The sequence below is a fragment of the Aedes albopictus genome, chromosome 3 (assembly GCF_035046485.1).
Source record: "Aedes albopictus strain Foshan chromosome 3, AalbF5, whole genome shotgun sequence".
NCBI classification, from domain to species: Eukaryota; Metazoa; Arthropoda; class Insecta; order Diptera; family Culicidae; genus Aedes; species Aedes albopictus.
Genome location: NC_085138.1, coordinates 412,552,540 through 412,573,203, shown reverse-complemented (window position 1 = coordinate 412,573,203; position 20,664 = coordinate 412,552,540). Strand labels below are relative to the sequence as shown.

The following is a 20,664-nucleotide window of genomic DNA, read 5'->3' as shown; positions in this document are numbered from 1 at the left end:
CAGGATTTCCGAAGGAATCCTCTCAGGATTTCCGAAGAAATCCTCTCAGGATTTCCGAAGAAATCCTCTCAGGATTTCCGAAGAAATCCTCTCAGGATTTCCGAAGAAATCCTCTCAGGATTTCCGAAGAAATCCTCTCAGGATTTCCGAAGAAATCCTCTCAGGATTTCCGAAGAAATCCTCTCAGGATTTCCGAAGAAATCCTCTCAGGATTTCCGAAGAAATCCTCTCAGGATTTCCGAAGAAATCCTCTCAGGATTTCCGAAGAAATCCTCTCAGGATTTCCGAAGAAATCCTCTCAGGATTTCCGAAGAAATCCTCTCAGGATTTCCGAAGAAATCCTCTCAGGATTTCCGAAGAAATCCTCTCAGGATTTCCGAAGAAATCCTCTCAGGATTTCCGAAGAAATCCTCTCAGGATTTCCGAAGAAATCCTCTCAGGATTTCCGAAGAAATCCTCTCAGGATTTCCGAAGAAATCCTCTCAGGATTTCCGAAGAAATCCTCTCAGGATTTCCGAAGAAATCCTCTCAGGATTTCCGAAGAAATCCTCTCAGGATTTCCGAAGAAATCCTCTCAGGATTTTCGAAGAAATCCTCTCAGGATTTCCGAAGAAATCCTCTCAGGATTTCCGAAGGAATCCTCTCAGGATTTCCGAAGAAATCCTCTCAGGATTTCCGAAGAAATCCTCTCAGGATTTCCGAAGAAATCCTCTCAGGATTTCCGAAGAAATCCTCTCAGGATTTCCGAAGAAATCCTCTCAGGATTTCCGAAGGAATCCTCTCAGGATTTCCGAAGGAATCCTCTCAGGATTTCCGAAGGAATCCTCTCAGGATTTCCGAAGGAATCCTCTCAGGATTTCCGAAGGAATCCTCTCAGAATTTCCGAAGGAATCCTCTCAGGATTCCCGAAGGAATCCTCTCAGGATTTCCGAAGGAATCCTCTCAGGATTTCCGAAGGAATCCTCTCAGGATTTCCGAAGGAATCCTCTCAGGATTTCCGAAGGAATCCTCTCAGGATTTCCGAAGGAATCCTCTCAGGATTTCCGAAGGAATCCTCTCAGGATTTCCGAAGGAATCCTCTCAGGATTTCCGAAGGAATCCTCTCAGGATTTCCGAAAAAATCCTCTCAGGATTTCCGAAGAAATCCTCTCAGGATTTCCGAAGAAATCCTCTCAGGATTTCCGAAGAAATCCTCTCAGGATTTCCGAAGAAATCCTCTCAGGATTTCCGAAGAAATCCTCTCAGGATTTCCGAAGAAATCCTCTCAGGATTTCCGCAGAAATCCTCTCAGGATTTCCGAAGAAATCCTCTCAGGATTTCCGAAGAAATCCTCTCAGGATTTCCGAAGAAATCCTCTCAGGATTTCCGAAGAAATCCTCTCAGGATTTCCGAAGAAATCCTCTCAGGATTTCCGAAGAAATCCTCTCAGGATTTCCGAAGAAATCCTCTCAGGATTTCCGAAGAAATCCTCTCAGGATTTTCGAAGAAATCCTCTCAGGATTCCCGAAGGAATCCTCTCAGGATTCCCGAAGGAATCCTCTCAGGATTCCCGAAGGAATCCTCTCAGGATTCCCGAAGGAATCCTCTCAGGATTTCCGAAGGAATCCTCTCAGGATTTCCGAAGGAATCCTCTCAGGATTTCCGAAGGAATCCTCTCAGGATTTCCGAAGGAATCCTCTCAGGATTTCCGAAGGAATCCTCTCAGGATTTCCGAAGGAATCCTCTCAGGATTTCCGAAGGAATCCTCTCAGGATTTCCGAAGGAATCCTCTCAGGATTTCCGAAGGAATCCTCTCAGGATTTCCGAAGGAATCCTCTCAGGATTTCCGAAGGAATCCTCTCAGGATTTCCGAAGGAATCCTCTCAGGATTTCCGAAGGAATCCTCTCAGGATTTCCGAAGAAATCCTCTCAGGATTTCCGAAAAAATCCTCTCAGGATTTCCGAAGAAATCCTCTCAGGATTTCCGAAGGAATCCTCTCAGGATTTCCGAAGAAATCCTCTCAGGATTTCCGAAGAAATCCTCTCAGGATTTCCGAAGAAATCCTCTCAGGATTTCCGAAGAAATCCTCTCAGGATTTCCGAAGGAATCCTCTCAGGATTTCCGAAGAAATCCTCTCAGGATTTCCGAAGGAATCCTCTCAGGATTTCCGAAGGAATCCTCTCAGGATTTCCGAAGGAATCCTCTCAGGATTTCCGAAGGAATCCTCTCAGGATTTCCGAAGGAATCCTCTCAGGATTTCCGAAGGAATCCTCTCAGGATTTCCGAAGGAATCCTCTCAGGATTTCCGAAGGAATCCTCTCAGGATTTCCGAAGGAATCCTCTCAGGATTTCCGAAGGAATCCTCTCAGGATTTCCGAAGGAATCCTCTCAGGATTTCCGAAGGAATCCTCTCAGGATTTCCGAAGGAATCCTCTCAGGATTTCCGAAGGAATCCTCTCAGGATTTCCGAAGGAATCCTCTCAGGATTTCCGAAGGAATCCTCTCAGGATTTCCGAAGGAATCCTCTCAGGATTTCCGAAGGAATCCTCTCAGGATTTCCGAAGGAATCCTCTCAGGATTTCCGAAGGAATCCTCTCAGGATTTCCGAAGGAATCCTCTCAGGATTTCCGAAGGAATCCTCTCAGGATTTCCGAAGGAATCCTCTCAGGATTTCCGAAGGAATCCTCTCAGGATTTCCGAAGGAATCCTCTCAGGATTTCCGAAGGAATCCTCTCAGGATTTCCGAAGGAATCCTCTCAGGATTCCCGAAGGAATCCTCTCAGGATTCCCGAAGGAATCCTCTCAGGATTTCCGAAGGAATCCTCTCAGGATTTCCGAAGGAATCCTCTCAGGATTTCCGAAGGAATCCTCTCAGGATTTCCGAAGGAATCCTCTCAGGATTTCCGAAGGAATCCTCTCAGGATTTCCGAAGGAATCCTCTCAGGATTTCCGAAGGAATCCTCTCAGGATTTCCGAAGGAATCCTCTCAGGATTTCCGAAGGAATCCTCTCAGGATTTCCGAAGGAATCCTCTCAGGATTTCCGAAGGAATCCTCTCAGGATTTCCGAAGGAATCCTCTCAGGATTTCCGAAGGAATCCTCTCAGGATTTCCGAAGGAATCCTGTCAGGATTTCCGAAGGAATCCTGTCAGGATTTCCGAAGGAATCTTCTCAGGATTTCCGAAGGAATCCTCTCAGGATTTCCGAAGGAATCCTCTCAGGATTTCCGAAGAAATCCTCTTCGGATTTCCGGAGAAATCCACTCCGGATTTCCGGAGAAATCCTCTCCGGATTTCCGGAGAAATCCTCTCCGGATTTCCGGAGAAATCCTCCGGATTTCCTGAGAAATACTCCCAGGATTTCTGGAGAGATACCCCCGAGATTTCCGGAGAAAACGTCTCAGGATTTCCGGAAAATTCCTCACAGGATGGTAGAGGAAATTATCTTATGATTTTTGGAGAAACTCTCACAAGATGCCCGGAGAAATACTTTCAGGATATTCGGAGAAATTCTCTTAGGATTTCCAAAGACATCCTCTTAGAATTCCCAAGGAAATACTCTTATGATTTCCAAAGAAATCCTCTCAGGATTTTCGGAGAAACCCACCCAGAATTTCCGTAGGAGATTCAAGAGAAATGTTGACAGAATTACAAAAGAAATTCTCTCAGGAATTTAGGAGAAGTCCTCGTCAAATTTCAGTAAAAATCCACGAAAAATTGATAATAAGGATTACAGGAGAGACTTTACCAGAAAAAGATTAAATTTTCTCAGAATATCAGAAGAAAACTGATTTCTGAGTAAATGTTTCTAAGAGTTCAGAAGAAATCCACTCCGTACTTCAAAAGGAAGTCTCCCTGGATTAAGGAGGAGGATTCTTACGAGGTATAAAAATTCATGGAGAAATCGTTTGAGCGTTTCAGAGAAGTTCCTCTCAAAACAGTCAAGTCCAGTGGGCTTTGTGAAAATTTGGAGAATTTTCATAAAACTTTAAGTATTTTTATTTAGGCTCTGCTGTTCTCGCCGAATTCATTTGACTAGAAAAGATTACTTGGGCTCGGATATTGAGGTTTCAGAAGAACCTGGCGAAAATATCCGAAAATTTCTTAGGACGTCATCACTTAAAAATTTCATGAGATTCCTTTTTTTATATCAGAAGAAATACTTCAGGGTTTTCAGGAGTTATTCTGCACACGTTTCAGAAAAAATGTGTTAAGGGTTTCAAAAGAAATTCTTGAAAATTCTCAGAGCAAATTCCTATAGAATTCCAGAAGCAATCCACCAAGGACGTCAGTAGAAATCATTCCGGAGTTTCTAGAAAAACTCTGCTACGATGCATGGAGAAATACTCCTAAGAATTCAAGAAAACGGCTTCTAGAATTTCTGAAAAAAAAAATCCTTAGAGATATAGTGGACAAACCCTATGAGAATTTAGTAAGAAATCCTTCGAAAATTTCGTTTGACTTTTATAAGTATCTGTAGCATTTCAAAAGTAATCCTTTGAGGATTTCAGAAGAAAAATCTTCGAAAATTTTAAGATAAATCTTTGAGAGATTCCAAAAGAAATTTTTAGAAGATGTCAGGATATATCCATGGTGGACAAATTCTTGGAGGATTTCAAGAGAAATTCCTGGAGGATTCCTGGAGAAATCTTCGGATGAGATCAGAAGAAATCGTGGGAGCATTTCAAGAGAAATCATTGGAGTATTTTAAGAAAAATTCTTGGAAAATTTCAGGAGAAATATTTTGAGAATTTCAAGAATTTCAGAAGAAATTCGATGAGGATTTCAATAAAAAAATATCTCGAGAATTTTAGGAAAAAGCAGGGTCAAGAGTTTCAGGGAAAATCTTACCAGGAAATTATATTCATGTAGGGTATATGTACCATTCCTTGGCCTAATTTGCAAGCCGCCTTCACAATTTTGACCATAACTCATGAATTAATAGCACTAGAAATAATATGTTGAGCCTATTACACACTCTAGGCAATGCATGTTTCACCAATTGGAAGTAAACTAACGTAAATATTCAAGAACTTACTTAATTGAGTTGAACAGATTCGATGCGATGGTATGCAACGTTGGTCTATGGTACAAAAATTGGCCTATTAGTGGATACAACGTTGGCCTATTGCTTTCCATGCACTAGAACCACTTATTATCTCATTTTTTCAATATTTCTGCTGAAGTATTATCTCTGTTTGTTCACCAATCTTACTTTTAAAATACATTTTCGGAGCCAAATTTTCAAAAAAACTGTAAATAAATTACTTAAACTAAAGTTCTTTCTTAATTTATTAACGAAAACAACGCAACTCTATTATTGTGTTAGATTTTTACAGTCACCGTACACAAAATCTTTCTTCCGGTTCATTCTTTCTGGTTCTTACGCAAGCAATGTTGTTAGGGTCACTTTATCGGTGTTCTTGACGTCACTTTACCGATGGGCCAAGATTTGGGTACATAGTGGAAAAAATGTCCTCAATATTCGGCCCACATTCAATTTGTAAAATATTTATTATTCGTTGAAAACAAATATACAAGTTCAAAATAGCGTCTTTGACCGTCTTATCAAATGTTGAGTTATTGAAAAGTTAGTTCGAAATGTTCCAGAAACATGCCATTTATGATCTTGTGTATAGACTACCCACTTAGCCGAAGAATCATGGCGTCTACAAAAGCTAAACAAAGTGACATTTTCATTCAATTTCAATGCTCCAAAGTGCTAAAATTGAAACGAAATGTTACAGTTGTTTGCCGAATAGCTTTTCCGATATCCAGTTATGCGTATTTGTTTGAGTTTTTGGCTAACGTTGAGATAGGCCGAACGAGGGGACTATGCCAACGAAGCATCCCGATAACCTATTTTGGAAGAAATGCTCCGAGGATTACAGTGAAAATCATTCGAGGATTTCATAAGAAATCTTTAAGAACTTTTTAATTTTTTTTTTGGTAGAAAGCTTATAAGGGTTTTATTTATAAGACAACTATCGACGATTTCATGTGAAACCCTTAGAAAATTTCAGAAGAAGGCCTTAGACAATTTCAAAAGAAATCTTTCGAGGATTTCAAGAGAAATCCTCCAACGATTTCAGGACGACGAAGCATCCGAAGATTTCATGAGCAGCCCTCCGCGGTTTTGAGATACATCTTCCGTGGATTTGATGGGAAATCTTTATAGGAATAATGGGGAAATCCAGCCAGAATTGTAGGAGAAATCCTTCGTAGATTTCAAAACAAATCCTTCGGGGATTCCAGAGGAAATCATTCAACAAATTCGTAGAAACTCTGCAAGAATTGCTGAAGAAATTCCGCTAGGAATTCTCCGAGGTTATTAAGAGAGATGTTTCAGAATAATCCCTGTAGAAATAAGTGCTGCAAGTAGAAATTTTGCAAGAATTTCAGGAAAAATCTTCTAGAATTTAAGGAAAATTTCTTCAAGGATTTTATGAAAAATCCTTCAATAAATTCCGTAGAAACCCTACCAGAATTTTTGAAGAAATCCTGTTAGGGTGCCTTAAAAAGTGTTGGTAGAGTTGATGGAGAAATTATTCCAGGTGAAATACTACAAAGATGTCTTCAAAAATTCGTTTAGCATTACAGGAGTGAATTTTTCCTAAGTTTTTGAAGAAGTTTCAGAAAATTTCTCAGAATTCTAAGATAAAACATTAAACATGTTTAATACGAAGTCTTCCACCGTCGAAGAGAATTGAATGGAGAGGCAACATTTTTTATTTACCAATGAATCAGAAAAAAAATACTAATCTTATAAAAGCATTTCTAGCTTCAATTTGTCAAATTTTCAAGATGCATTTCGCTTGGTGTCTGACGTATGAGGTATGGGTATGAAGTAATTATAAAAATTCTCAACTATAAAAATGAGCCTAAAACTAAGTCTATGACCAGGTTTATCATAATGTGTTATTTGACTTTCCCTGATTAGAAGTAAATACAACGTAAAAAGCACTGTATGTGGTTTAATGCTGACTCATTAGTTTTTGTTGAAAGAGCTCATGTAAATTGACCAATCCCAAGACCCCAAACAATCCATATATCACTCTGAAATTATTCATCTCAACATCACCCCCCAGAAAAACAGCTACATCCCCCTTCATCTCTCTCTGGTTTCCATCTTCTTGGCTCCGTCAAGTCCACACAAGTCCACACCGTATTCGGTCGTGTTCTAATGATTTTATTTTCCACCGCACAAAAACATCATCCACGCCATAAACCTGTGAAGATATCATACATTCTGTGCTCACAGCTCGGATTTGGCTCCTCAGGCTCCGTCGCAGTTCAGGTCCGCTCGTGCCGAATTTCCTCCTTCCACAGGACAATCTTTTTTCGATTTTCCCAGTGCCCCACCGACCGTGGTGCGCCTATCCGCACAAACCCAATTCCGAATGCCGAGAAGGTTAGGCCTACTTCGCTACAACCCTACACCACCACTACTACAAACACACACGCGCGAATTTTCCCCGTACTTTTCCGTGGCTACTGCTGGCTGGTGGCAGTGGTGGCGAAAAATCACGTCACTTTTTCTTCACAGCCGCCTGCTTCCGCATTTGCTGAACTGGAGAGACCACCACCCCGCGCCGCGAACACACTACTTATTAGGCTCACTATTTTGCCTCTGCAGGAGAAATATTTCTGATTTTTTTTTGTGAAGGGTGGGAAACGACGACACTGACTCTGGATGACGAGGACGACTGCAAGCTCAAACCCTACTTGCGCTCGTTTGCCCACTATTCACACTGCAGCATTGAAGTGCACTCCCGCCCTATTCCACACGTCGCACCCCACACTCCTTCCCCCTGCCTTGGCACTGTATTATCCCTTTACTCTGCTGGAATTTTCCTTGACACTGGTTCCCACACACTCACTGACTGGTTGGTTGGTTGGCCTTCCGTTCCGTTTTCAGCTGGAATGGGTGGTGGTTCTGTTCGAAGGCAAAACGAAAGAAAAAAAAGCGAAACACTGCGACAGGACACCTAGAAACACGCTACGAAACGTGGTCGCAGGTTCCCTCAGGGTCACGAAACTCGCGTCTTCAGGAAACCGTACACTAAACCGACGACGTACCTATCGTATGCCACGGCAAAAACCAAATTCGCACAGGTCAGCAATCAATCTCCTCCCTTTTCGGTCAGGTAGCTTTGGCTGAACCCCGTCTGAAACGCGAACGAAACGCTCTACTCCGGGAGAAGGCAACGAGTCAATTGACACAGCATTCACGTCTCAGGGCACGGCCAGTCCCTGTCCGGACTGTCAAAACCGAGTTCCGCAACCGACCGGCAGGTGGATCCGCGTAAAAAGGCGCACGCGCCCCAATCTGACAGGACCCTCTATCCGTGTAACCGTCGTCTGTCATCAGCTGGCTGGCTGCTTACGTCACAAGGGTCCTGTCCTGTGCTTGCCCCAGGAGTTCCACTGCCCGCCACGGCGCAGACTCCGCTTTTTTGGGTGTAGGTATTCGTGCTGGTGGGTCTCCGGGGCTGTCAAACGGCCGTTTAGAACGAGCGGATGCAAAGGAGAATCCGATAACACGGCCAGCGATGGATTGGTGAAGCAATAATGGGGCCGGTCATTTCGCAGGTCATCAAAAGATGCCAAAAGAGATGATGATGACGAGCATGGCCAGCCAGTCAGCCGTAGCGCATTCGACGTCCGGATCAACTTTTACGACCGTTGGGGATTTGATGGTGGCCTGAATTCATGACAGTGCCACTGGATGAGGAGACAATTGATTGGGTGTAATTCCGTGGCCAAAAGGGTCATCAGTACGGTGGCTTTAGGCGGTTGTGTGGAATCCGTAATCTTTATTACATTGTGTGAAATTTTAGTTTTAAAAATTTGATGTAGATAGGATCATTAGGCTTAAAAATTTACAGAACCATAAAAAGATTAGCCATCTATACAGGCGCATCACACACTGTTACGGTCGCCATGTTAAGTTCAGTAAACAGTAGAAGTTCAGTAGAAGTGTCAAATAAATTTTGTTTACCAAAATAAAAGATCCTCTATTAGATAGACACCTATAAACAATCAATTATTACAACTAAAGTTATTAATATAATTAATTAGAAAAAGTGACTACATCGCCATTGGAGTTCTAGTGTATTTCTATTGATAATACAGCCGCTTTTGGAGGAGAAGAACGCATCTCGGGCGGTAATGCTGCAGCAAGGGACCCGACAGAACGTGGAACGTTACAAACAGAAGCGGAAACAGCAGACCCGGTCAGGATCTGGGAAATTGAACAGTTACCAAAAGAGTGGAAGAAAGGGGTAATCTGCCCCATTCACAAGAAAGGCGATCATTTGGAATGTGAGAACTTCAGAGCGATTACTATTTTGAATGCTGCCTACAAAGTGCTATCATGCTATCCAAATCATAATCCGTCGTCTGCCACCTAAAACGAATGAGTTCGTGGGAAGTTAACAAGCTGGCTTCATCAACGCCCGGTCGACAACGGAACAGATCTTCACCGTACGGCAAATCCTCCAGGGATACGACAGTATCGACTGCGCAGAGATATGGAAAATCATGGACGAATCTCGCTGGGGACTGCGACAGGATGATGGACTCTCATACCTACTCTTCAACATCACTCTGGAAGGTGTGATGCGACGAGCCGGGCTCAACAGCCGGGGAACGATTTTCACAAAATCCGATCAATTTGTGTGCTTTGCGGACGACATGGACATTATTGCCAGAACATTTGGAACGGTGGCAGAGCTGTACATCCGCCTGAAACGCGAAGCAGCAAATGTCGGACTGGTGATGAATGCCTCAAAAAAACAAAGTACATGCTGGTAGGCGAAACCGAACACGACCGGATCCGTCTGGGTAGTAATGTTACGATAGACGGGGATACTTTCGAGGTGGTGGAGGAATTCGTCTACCTCGAATCCTTACTGACGGCTGACAACAACGTGAGTCCTGAAATTCGATGTCTTATCATCAGCGGAAGTCGGGCCTTATACTTTCCCCAGAAGAAGCTGCGGTCTAAAAAGATTCACCCACGCACCAAATGCACCATGTACAAAACGCCAATAAGACTGGTGATCCTCTACGGACACGAGACATGGACCATGCTCGAGGGGGACCTACAAGCACTCGGACAGCTACGAATTGTGTATTATGGAGAAATATTGTTGTTTCAGTTTTATCTTGAATTTGATGTAAGTGAAAAAATAATAATACAACCATTCCATAGAAAAACAATATAGTTCAACTCCGATTGTCGTGAAATTTGGTAGGTTCATAGTTCTTCGAAAATAATTAGACCCGTATTTTTTTTTATTTCGTCATTAGGGTGACCAATTTTCAGATAAGGTGATCCTAAAAGTCAAGGTTTTTAAAAACTAAAAAAATTCAAAAGATCATGATTTTTGAACCAGTTGACCATTTTGGTGCAAACAATATGTAATTATTTTAGTTTTTCCACGTCATCATGATCATCATTTTATATTTATATTTTTAGAAATTTCAGGAAATTTGGCGTAACATATCAAAAAATCAGCGATTTATGTTATATAAAACCAGGGTACCCCTTTGGTCCCGAGACCATGAAAACATGAAAGAAAAACTAAAATAATTTCAATATTTTTTGCACATAAACACAATTTGGCCCCTTCATCGTATTTTTCCTTAAACTACAATTTAATAGCTTTCAAACAAAGAAAAGTTTAAAATCAGTCAACTGATTCAAAAGTTATGATTTTTTAATTTTTTTAGTTTTTAAAAACCTTGATTTTCAGGACCATCCTATCTGAAAATTGGTCACCCTAATGATGGAGTAAAACAAATACGAGTCTAATTATTTTCGAAGAACCTAGCAAGTTTCACGACAAGCGGAGTCGCACTACATCGTTTTTCTATGGAATGGCTGAATATAAAGGTGCAGGAAACAAAAAAAAATAAATGAAAAAAAAATAAAAATAAATCTATATCAATAAAAATGAAATGGTGTTTGTATGTCACGAATAGGCTCGGGAACGGGTCAACGGATCTACACCATTCTTTCAGTGTTTCATTCGTGCAAGGCTCCGACGTGATCGTACAAAAAAATAATTGAGAAAATCGACTGGGAACACACCAAAAACGACAAAGTTTGAAATTCCATTTTGCATGGCATTTTTCTTCAGAGCGGTTTGTCAGAAAACACAGTAGGCAGGCAGAACGACGTTTGCCGGGACAGCTAGTAAAAGATGAAACCTCAAAATTCACCGAACCGCGAATAAAAAGAACCGCCATTCAAAAAATGTTTCAATAGATTTTAGATGATGAAAAATCATATTCAGAATAAAATTAAAAACATGGGTTTTAGAGGATCAAGCAATTCCTATGGATTTCATCCAAAATGTCAACGTAGTGTACAGTTTGGGTCAAAAATGACCCTAATGCACAAAGAGGGTTTAAAAGTTAATGCTGGATGCCTTCTAAATAAAATCTCAAGGAGTTCCTTCTGCTAATCACCATAACTCCGTAGACCGCAAGTCCCTAGAATATGATCTTCCGGATTATTCCCTGGAAAAAAATCTAGGAGGAATCTCCGTCTTAATTTGTGTAAGAATCTTCAAAGTAAAAATTGAAGAAGTGCTTGGAAAAATCATTAGAAGGAATCCATCCACTGATGGAGTTTACTGCAGAAGGAACGCCAGTGAATTTACCCGAACACTACAGGGTGCGTTCTTTTATTGCGAAGTGGGTTAACGCACCCTGTTTATCAAATTAGGGAGAAGTCGGTTCAAATCGCACCAGAGCTACGTAGCTTTTTTTCGCCATTCTACATTTCAATTTATTCATTTTTCAACACATTTGTGCCACTGAACTTCAGGCTTAATGGTCTAGTGACCATTCCCAAGCAAGACGCTTGTTATTTAAGACATTTATTTTTGGTAGTATAGAACTAAATTTGACGTTATGCTCAGGAAATGCTCAGGACTTCCAGGGATACCTCGAAAAGTTCCTCCAGGAAATCCTCCATGAATTCCCTTAGGGCTTCCTTCAGAGTGTCCTACATGTATCGTTCCAGGGTTTCTTTCAGGGATTCCTCAAGGGAGTCCTCCAGGAAATCCTCCAAGGCTTCCTTTCGGGATTCCTGCAACGTATCCTACATGAATCCACCGAGGATTCCTCCGGGAGCTCCTAGAGAGATTCATCCTAAAATTTCTACAGAGATTCCCACATGAGCTCCTCCAGGAGTTTTCTGTGATTTCTCCAGAAATTCTTCCAGAGATTCCTGTAGGAATTCTTCCAGAGTTTCCTACATGTATTCATCCAAGAATTTATCTGGGATTTCTCCAGGATTTTTTTCAAGAATTCTTCCAGGAATACTTCCGAAAATTCTTCCAGGAAATCCTCCAAGCGGGAGCTTCTCCAGAAATTCCTCCGGAAACTTCTCCAGAGATTCCTCCAGGAATTCCTTCAGGGATTACCCCAGGAGATCCTGCAGAAACTCCTACAAGAATTCCTTTGACTTTCTCCAGAAATTCTTCCAAGAATGCCTCCTGGGATTCCTTCAGGAACTCCTACAGAGCTTCCTCCAGGAGTTCCTCCAACAGTTTCTTTGCGTATTCCTCCAGAGGTTTTTGCATGAATTCCCCTGAGATTCCTCAAGGAATGCCTCTGAGATTGCACTGAAATTCATAAAAAAAATCCAGGAATGCCTCGAAAAGTTCTTCCAGGAAAACCTCCACGAAATGGAAATCCTTTAGGCAGCAAGAATGTTTTACGACGGCTTGGTAGACACTTGCTTTCATTGCCAAGCAGAAGGTCACCGAAAGGATTCTTGTCCTAAACGTCAAATGCGGAACAACCAAAAGAAGACTCAGTAAGGAGGAACAGGAAATATGTAGCTCTTATGCTTCCGTTGTGTCTGGAGCAGCAAATGATCAACGCGAACAAGAGGGACCGGTAACATTAGAGAATGACGTTATCGATTTTTTGGAAGACGGTTTTGGAATTGCAATTTGAAACGTTGGAAGAGGATCAAGCTCATTGCAAGACCGCCGAGACAAAAGGAAGGTTTGGAAACACTGGAAGAAGTAGCTAGTGCGATTAAAGATGCGATGGCAATCCCGAACATCAGTCAAAGCGTGCGCAATTCGCTGCATCTAGATCCAGCTGCGGCTCTGGATCACGCCCGAAGAAAAACGGTACTCTTAGGCAATTCAATTAATATTGTACAAAAATTTTCTTTAAAATATCTAATTAATTGTATAGACCATCGGCTCCGTAAAGTCTTTCATAAAACATATGAGGCAAAATAAATAAATAACTGGAAAAACATAAAGGCTCAAGTAACATTTTGATGACCAAATAGTCTTGCAGAGACTTTGAGAACCGCCATAAAACCTTATACCTTTTATTTTAGTTTTATGATGGTTATAAGAACCTTTTCTATTTTAACTAAAAATGTTACTTGGGAGGGGCAAAACGTGCTTTGTCTGGAGAACTTGTACGAAAAATGTTCGGTCTCCATTTAAGGCGAAACTGGATCCATTTCCTCACATTTTGGTTTTTGATTTTTTATAAAATAACGAAGCAATATTTTCCAAATCGGTTTTCGTACACATGTAGAGTATGGATCAAGGTATCTCCTGATTTTTTTTGTGGTGGTAAATGTTTTTCGTTTTTGCAGAAACCATTTTGGAATAAAATTTCACAAAAAATGGTTTCTGCAAAAATGGAAAACTTTTTCCACCACAAAAAAAATTCAGCAAATACCTTGATCCATGCTCTACATATGCACGAAAACCAATTTTGAAAATATTGCTTCGTTATTTAATAAAAAATCAAAAACCAAAAAAATTAGGAAATGTTTCCAGTTTCGCCTTCAAGACATCCATGTAAAGAAACTGCAGCAGAAACTTTCAAAACAAACTCTGTATTTTTGTGCCAAGATGAGGATTTCACATATTTTTTTTTTTTGCACAGGTCGTTTTCGGCTACAACTCAGTCATTTTTTAACCAATTCACATGAAAATTTGATCAGAGATAGACACGGTTAAGTGTACAAAATTGGTTCAAAATTGAGAGAGTTATAGCCGAAAACGCCCTGTGCAAAAAAAAAGAATCGGGCATGAATAAATGTATGCTTACTATTAGTAATTTTTAAATTCTGTGGATCACTTTTTTGTGATTCCATGGAAAAGTATGTATTAATTCATGAAGAATTTTTTTTAATGAATCATCGTTTGGGCGTTATGGTACAAAATACAAGTATTTTTTTTCACCAGCGGACCAGGTATGATGGTTAGAACACTTGACTATAACGCTGAGGACCTGGGGTTGAATCCCACTCCCGACAAACTCATAAAATGTGGGTTCTTCCTTCGGAAGGGAAGTAAAGCGTGGGTCCCGAGATGAACTAGCCTCGTAAATACAGATAAAAAAAAAATTTTTTACCTGTTATTTTTCTATTGAACTCAACAAATAGATAACAGAGTAAAACTTTGAAGGAAAAAAAAACTTGAAAAAATATCAAAAACATTTCTAGAGACAGAACTAAAAAAAAACTTTAGAAGCAATCCCACAAAAATTATCGAAAAATATCTTTAGGAAATCTCTTAAGTGTTAGGAGGACTTCCTGTTCATTATTAATTCCTGAGTCCTTGAGAATTCTTCGAATATTCCATAAAAAATATGTAGTAATTTTTTTAATTTTTATGAAAAAAAAATCTGAAAGGTTTCCCAAGGGCTCCTGGCACAGAAAATGGTCAAAATGTTGGGGAAAGGCATTTTTTTTTTGTCAAAATTCAAATTGGCGTAACTGCGAAAAATGCACCGATTTTGAAAATTTTAAAAGCAATACACGGAAAAAATGTATCTAGTTTTAGATTATTGTTCAAGATATAGGGATCATGTATAAACACCGAAGATGTTCCGAATTTTCCAGGGGTATGTCAAAAGGGCATTTTTTCTGCATTATGTCAAATAGTTATTTATGTAACGAGTTGCAAAAAGTTGTTTTTTTTTTCAGCACGAGTCGTACATTTATCCAACGAGGTTTGCCGAGTTGCTAAATGTTCATAATGCAACTAAAATGAATTGCATAATGAGCATTATACAACTATTTTTCATTATGCAACTCATTTCAGTTGCAAAATGAACAAGTGCGGAAAAGTTGGCCATTATGATACTCAAATGAGTTGTATAAAATTGAAATTATGATACTGAATTACATAAAGTTTATTTTCTGTTGATTTCATATGTTTTCTAAAAACCAGGTTTCATTCTTCAGCTAATGGTGGCAAAATATTGGAAATCTATCAAAAAATCGCTATGATATGGCCATTTCTGTAAAACCGGTTCTGGACGCTTAACTATAATCACTAGTAGATCGACATTACAGATGGCTCTTTTTGGTGTGGTAGTAAAATCGAATTTTCTCGGCGACGAAGGCATTCCGGAACAAGTAAACTCAGAAAACTGCCAAGCCAAACCATTATTGATTTCAGTTCACCAACTTTTCCCAAAACTTGCCCGTTTTCCAACCATTAACATTTTTCGTGATGTTTCCATATGATTTGACAATTCTTGCTTCTTAATTTCGATGGAAACTTATTGGCCTGCTTTTGGTAGAGCTTAATGGGGGTGTCCATTTAGGTGCTCATACAGCGAAGCTAGAACTTAAATTTGAATCAAAAGACCAAATCTGAAGAATTAAAACTCACAACGCGCTGATTCGGCCCATTCGGATTTGTTCTCATTGAAATTCGAGGTACGATTTTGTTATGTCTTCACCTTAAAAGTTTCATTGAAACGATTATTTAAAGATACTGAATTTCAGAAAAACTTCTTATAAGAGTAAAGGACCGTTTGAAAAATTCCTTGTAAATTTCTTGAAAATCGTGCAACTCATTATTCATCGTTAAGACGGTCGCCATGTTGTGTTTATCTACTACTAGCTGGCCCGGCAAACTTTGTCTTGCCGTCTTGTGGAGGTTTGACAACTGTTGAGCTCAAAATGGCACCGCACTCTAGATTGGTTCCTTTTTAGATCGTGTTGATTTTTTTCCCAGTTCATGAAAAATCTGTAATTTATCAATTTTCTTACTTTTCTAGTTGATTTTCGTAACTTTTTATACATATAAACACAGCCATCACGAATACGAATCAAACCATGCAAGAGCCATCCTGATTGGTTCATCCATTCGTGAGTTTTGTTGCCTCAAAGGAACTTCAAACTCATTTTTATATATATAGATAGATAGATAGATAACAACATATGTATATCAACCTATTTCCTAACTGATCGTCACCGTCATCATGTTGTGTTTGTAGTCATTTTTATTTTTTGACGTTTAAACACTCTACGTCAAAAGCCAAAGAGATTCTACAATGCAGAGCTTGCGTCCCTCGAACCCAGTTCGAAACTATCCACAAAACATCGATAAGAAATTGCGCGAAAGATAAACAATTCCCATAATCGGTTCGACAATCTCGAACAACACACAAAGGCAAAGTTGTTCGATGGAAACGGAAGTCCCCTTCGCCTTAACTTATTCCTCCCCTCTCTTGCAAATAATTTTAACTTTTCAGAAGTTGCATCTGCACCAACAGCTCCAGCTTTCTGCCTCCTTCGCAGCTGGCATGATCTTGGCGAAATCTTCCGCGCCTTGGTACAAACTCAGCGATATCTAGGTATAGAACAAACCAAATGAAACACAATATCCGTTGTTTCAGCTGCATCGAGTACAAAATGAGATAAACCAAAAGACGATTCGACGACGACGATCACAAAACGACGATGACGGCGGCGGAAACGTCCTCGTTGAAACAATGGAAAGTAAAATCGTTGCATCTTGCTGTATGGATAGAGCACAGCAGCCAGCGTTCAGGTGCAAGGACAGCACACAGCTTCCCCTCGGCGCGATGACGATACCCTCCCACTGCTGTTCCACTGACGCTGGTATAGAACCGCGAACTCCGGTACGTACTCACTTGAAAAACGAAAGAAAGTTGCCGGCATCGCAGGAGAAACTATTTCGAGTATTATTTTTTTTCTTCTGTGCAACAGCAGCAGCTTTCCTTAGTTGTTTTTATTTCCCCGGAAACAGTAAGGAAGAATCTCGATTCCATTGGGAAAATTGCTTTCATTTTGCGCCAGGACAGTACAATAGCAGCGCAAACGATACGATTCTCCGCGTCCTCCGCTGTTGGTTTCTTTTTTCCTGTCGTTTCCGTGAAATGCTCGCCATTTAAGAAATACTTGGTGGCGGTACGCCACAGTGAAAATTGAGTTGAAATTCAGCTTGAAATTCAGTGACGGTATTTCTAGAAAGCAGTCATTACTGTAGGGTTTTGTTTTCCTTGAACAGATGGCTGACAGCGATCGGGCGCGAGTTTTCTCTCGAAAGATCACTGTTCAAATCCCGGCTACGCCACGTTTTCCTACTTGTTTTTTTTTTCAAAGATAGATTGATTTGCAATCTATCTAAGTATCTTACTTCATAACATTAAGTGATATTACATTTCTTTTTTGCTGTGATCACCACTCGAAACCCCTCCAACCCCGCGCAACATTGAGCGACGGTCCTGCCCGGACGAGAACGGTCTTACTTACTATTTCGGCACTGTCTGCAGGCTAGGTAAAACAATGACTCACCTGGAAAGAAACAAAACGGAGAAAGTATGCGATGAACAGAAAGGAAGAAAATATTAAAAAGTTGGAAAATTGGCGGAATGGCTGAGATAGTGTCACGGAACACAGCGAAAACCGGGGCCGGCAGTCACAGCATTGTGACTGCCGCCATTGCCGCCATCGCCACCGGCCCGAAATTAGGTAAAAAGTTTAGTTCGCTAGGACGAGTGGAAAGTTGGTCGGTCACAGTCACAAGAAGAAAGTTACTTTTTCTGTCCCGGTCCCGGTGATGGCATAATGGGTGCTGACATAAAAAGATAGCGCGGGGTTTCGCTGTTTGAACTAGGGGTGACAGGCGAGCATTAGTGGTGCTGGCGATACGAGAAAACGGGTCTTGTTCTCTCTCTGAAAGTTGACATTGCACAGAGTGCGGCGAAGGCCGCCGCATTTATAACTGCAAAAAGCTAATTAGTGATCATCATTTTGATAAAACTCGACTGGGCAAATAAGGTTGATAAAATCCGGAGTTAATTGAAAATGTCAGGCGAATGCAGGCGTAGCTTCAGGGCGTTCTAGAGGCTTTTCAGGGTGTTTAAGAAGGTTTCAAGGGATTTATTGGGTTTTTAGGGCTCAGCAGCCATAGGGGATCCTTGCGCTGGTGTGGGTACACAATACACACAATCATCATCATCATTTCAAGGGGTTTCAATGGCGTCTCAGGGTGTTTCATGAGGGTTACATGGGATTTTAGGGAGTTTGACGGGCGTTTCAGGTTCTCGATCGTTCCAGGGGTTTCCAAGGGGTTTTCAGAGGAGTTCCAGCGATATTCTAGGCGATTTAAGGATGTTTAGGGGCGTTTCAGGAGGTTTCAGAGGAGTATATGTAGTAGTGTTTCAAGAAATCTCAGGGCATTTCAGGGACGTTCCAGAGGGTTTCAGGGAGATGCAGAGATGTGGATTCCAGGTGAGGGTTTAAGTGGCGTTCCAAGGTGTTTCAAACAGTTTCATGGGATTACAGAAGATTTCAGGGGCGTTACAGGGGTGTTACAGGGGTGTTCTAAGAGCCTCAGGGAGATTCAAGAGCGCTCTAGAGAATTTCAGAGGGTGTCCTAAGTGTGTCCCAAGAGGTTTCGGGAGGGCACGCTTCAGATGGTTCATTCAGGGAGTTTCAAGGAGTTGCGAGGCGTTCCAGGGGTACAGAGGGTTTCATTGGGCGCTCTAGGGGGTTTCAGTTGGTTTTAGGGGGTTTTCCCGGGCGTTCCATGCATATTCTAGGGGTTTCGGTGGATTTCAGATGGGTTCAGGCGCGTTTAACTATGGAACTCCTTTTTACACTGCCCCTGAAATGTCTTGAAATGCCTGAAACCTCCTACTAACTACTTCTAAACCCCATGAGGCGCACTGAAATCACAATAAATTTCCCAAATCGCCTTGAAAAGCCTTGAAATTCCTCTAAAGACCCCCTAAACCGTTTTATAAACCCTTCAAACGCACTGAAATACCTGAATTCTTGAAACCTTCTTGAGAACATTCTGCAACCTCCAAAACCACTTCCAAATCCCCCTGAAACGTCTTAAAACTACTCTCAAACGCATTGAAACTCCCTAAAAAGACCCCAATCCTCTTGAGCCCCTGGAAACGCCTTGAAACTCTTCCAAGAGATTTCAGAGGTATTCAGAGAGGTTTCGAGGGATTTCATGGAGGTTTCAGGGACGTTCAGAAGGATTTCATGAGGGTTGCATGAGGTTTCAAAGAGTTTGATTGTTGTTTCAGGGGTTTTCGAGGGGTTTATGGCTGTCTTAGGGGTTTTCAGTTTCGTTACAGGGGTGTTGCAGGCGATTTACAGGAGTTTAGAAGCATTTCAAGAGTTTTCATAGGCTTTCATTAGGTGTTCGAGGGGGGGGGAGTTTCAGGAAGTTTTAGAAGGTACCAGGCTCGTTCCAGCCAGAGGGCTTTCCGGAGTTACAGAGGGGATATTGTCAATTTCAGAGAGGGTTTAAGTGACGTTCCAGGGTGGTTCTAACGGTTTAAGGGGTTTCAGGAGATTTCAGGAGCGCTCTAGGGGTGTCCCAATTGTGTTCCAGGTGGGTTGTGGGGGTTTCAAGGGCATTCCAGAGGAGTTTATGGGGCGCTCTAGGGAGTTTCATTGAATTTCAGGGGCATTCCAGGGGTTTCCATGAGATTCCAGGAGCGTTTCAGAGGTTCCAAGGGAATTATATGAAATTTCAAGGAGTTGCGAAGCGCTTCAGGGTTTCAAAGGGTTTCAGGGGCGTTATAGAGGGTTCCAGTAGGTTTCCATGGTTTTCGAAGAATACACAGGGAACGTATTACAGGGGATTATGGGTTTTCAGAAGGTTTCAGGTGCGTTCTGAAATCTCCTGAAACGCCTGCAAACTCCTTTATAACTTTCTCTGATAATTTTTGAATATCCCCTATAACCCTCTGAAATGTATTACATGGGTTTATGAGTTTTCAGAAGGTTTCAGGTGCGTTCCGAAATCTTCTGAAACGTCTGCAAACTCCTTTATAACTTTCTCTGATACTTCTTTGTCACTGGCGTAGCCACGGGGGGGGGTTTAGGGTTAACCCCCCCCCAGAGCCAAAATTTCTAGAGAAAATTTCCAGTATAAAACGCTTTGAGATGAAAAAATTTTTCGGCTGCGCCGCTATTTTTAACCTACACCTCAAATTCATAGTATATTTTTACGAAATGTGAGTGTTAAATAAAAAAAAAGTATTATTGAACATCAAAAACCCCTCCCAGAGCAAATTTCTGGCTACGCCACTGTTCTTTGTATATCCCCTAAAACCCCTCTGAAACATCTTGAAAAGCCTTGGCACTCTTAAAATATCTCTGAAACCTCCGAAAATCACTTCTAAACGCCCCTGAAACGTCACCAGACATTTTCTAACTCACTTTGGAATGTCTTGAAACACTTCCAAAACCCCCTGAACCATCTTGTAATGCCATGAGTCATTAGCTTTGCATTGAACCGCCTTTGAAATTCCTCTGAAACACCTCTGGAACCTCATTCGACAATCTTGGAAACGACTTCCAAATCCCCTAAAACCACCTGAAACGCCTTGAAATAACTTG

The 20,664-nt window shown here is 41.2% G+C and overlaps 1 protein-coding gene across 4 annotated transcripts in view; it reads right to left on the bottom strand.

Annotated features, from left to right (window-relative positions):
* The window catches only part of LOC109621323 (atypical protein kinase C), a 340,341-nt gene extending 331,635 nt beyond the window's left edge, over positions 1 to 8,706 (bottom strand). Inside the window, exon 1 of one of the 4 annotated variants that reach the window (XR_003898073.2) lies at positions 7,225 to 8,706. The gene's annotated coding sequence lies outside the window, so the exon portion shown is untranslated. The remainder of the gene's footprint in view (positions 1 to 7,224) is intronic. The other 3 variants (XR_009998664.1, XM_062856287.1, XM_029875634.2) reach the window with 3 other exon arrangements.
* Positions 8,707 to 20,664: the final 11,958 nt, after the last annotated feature.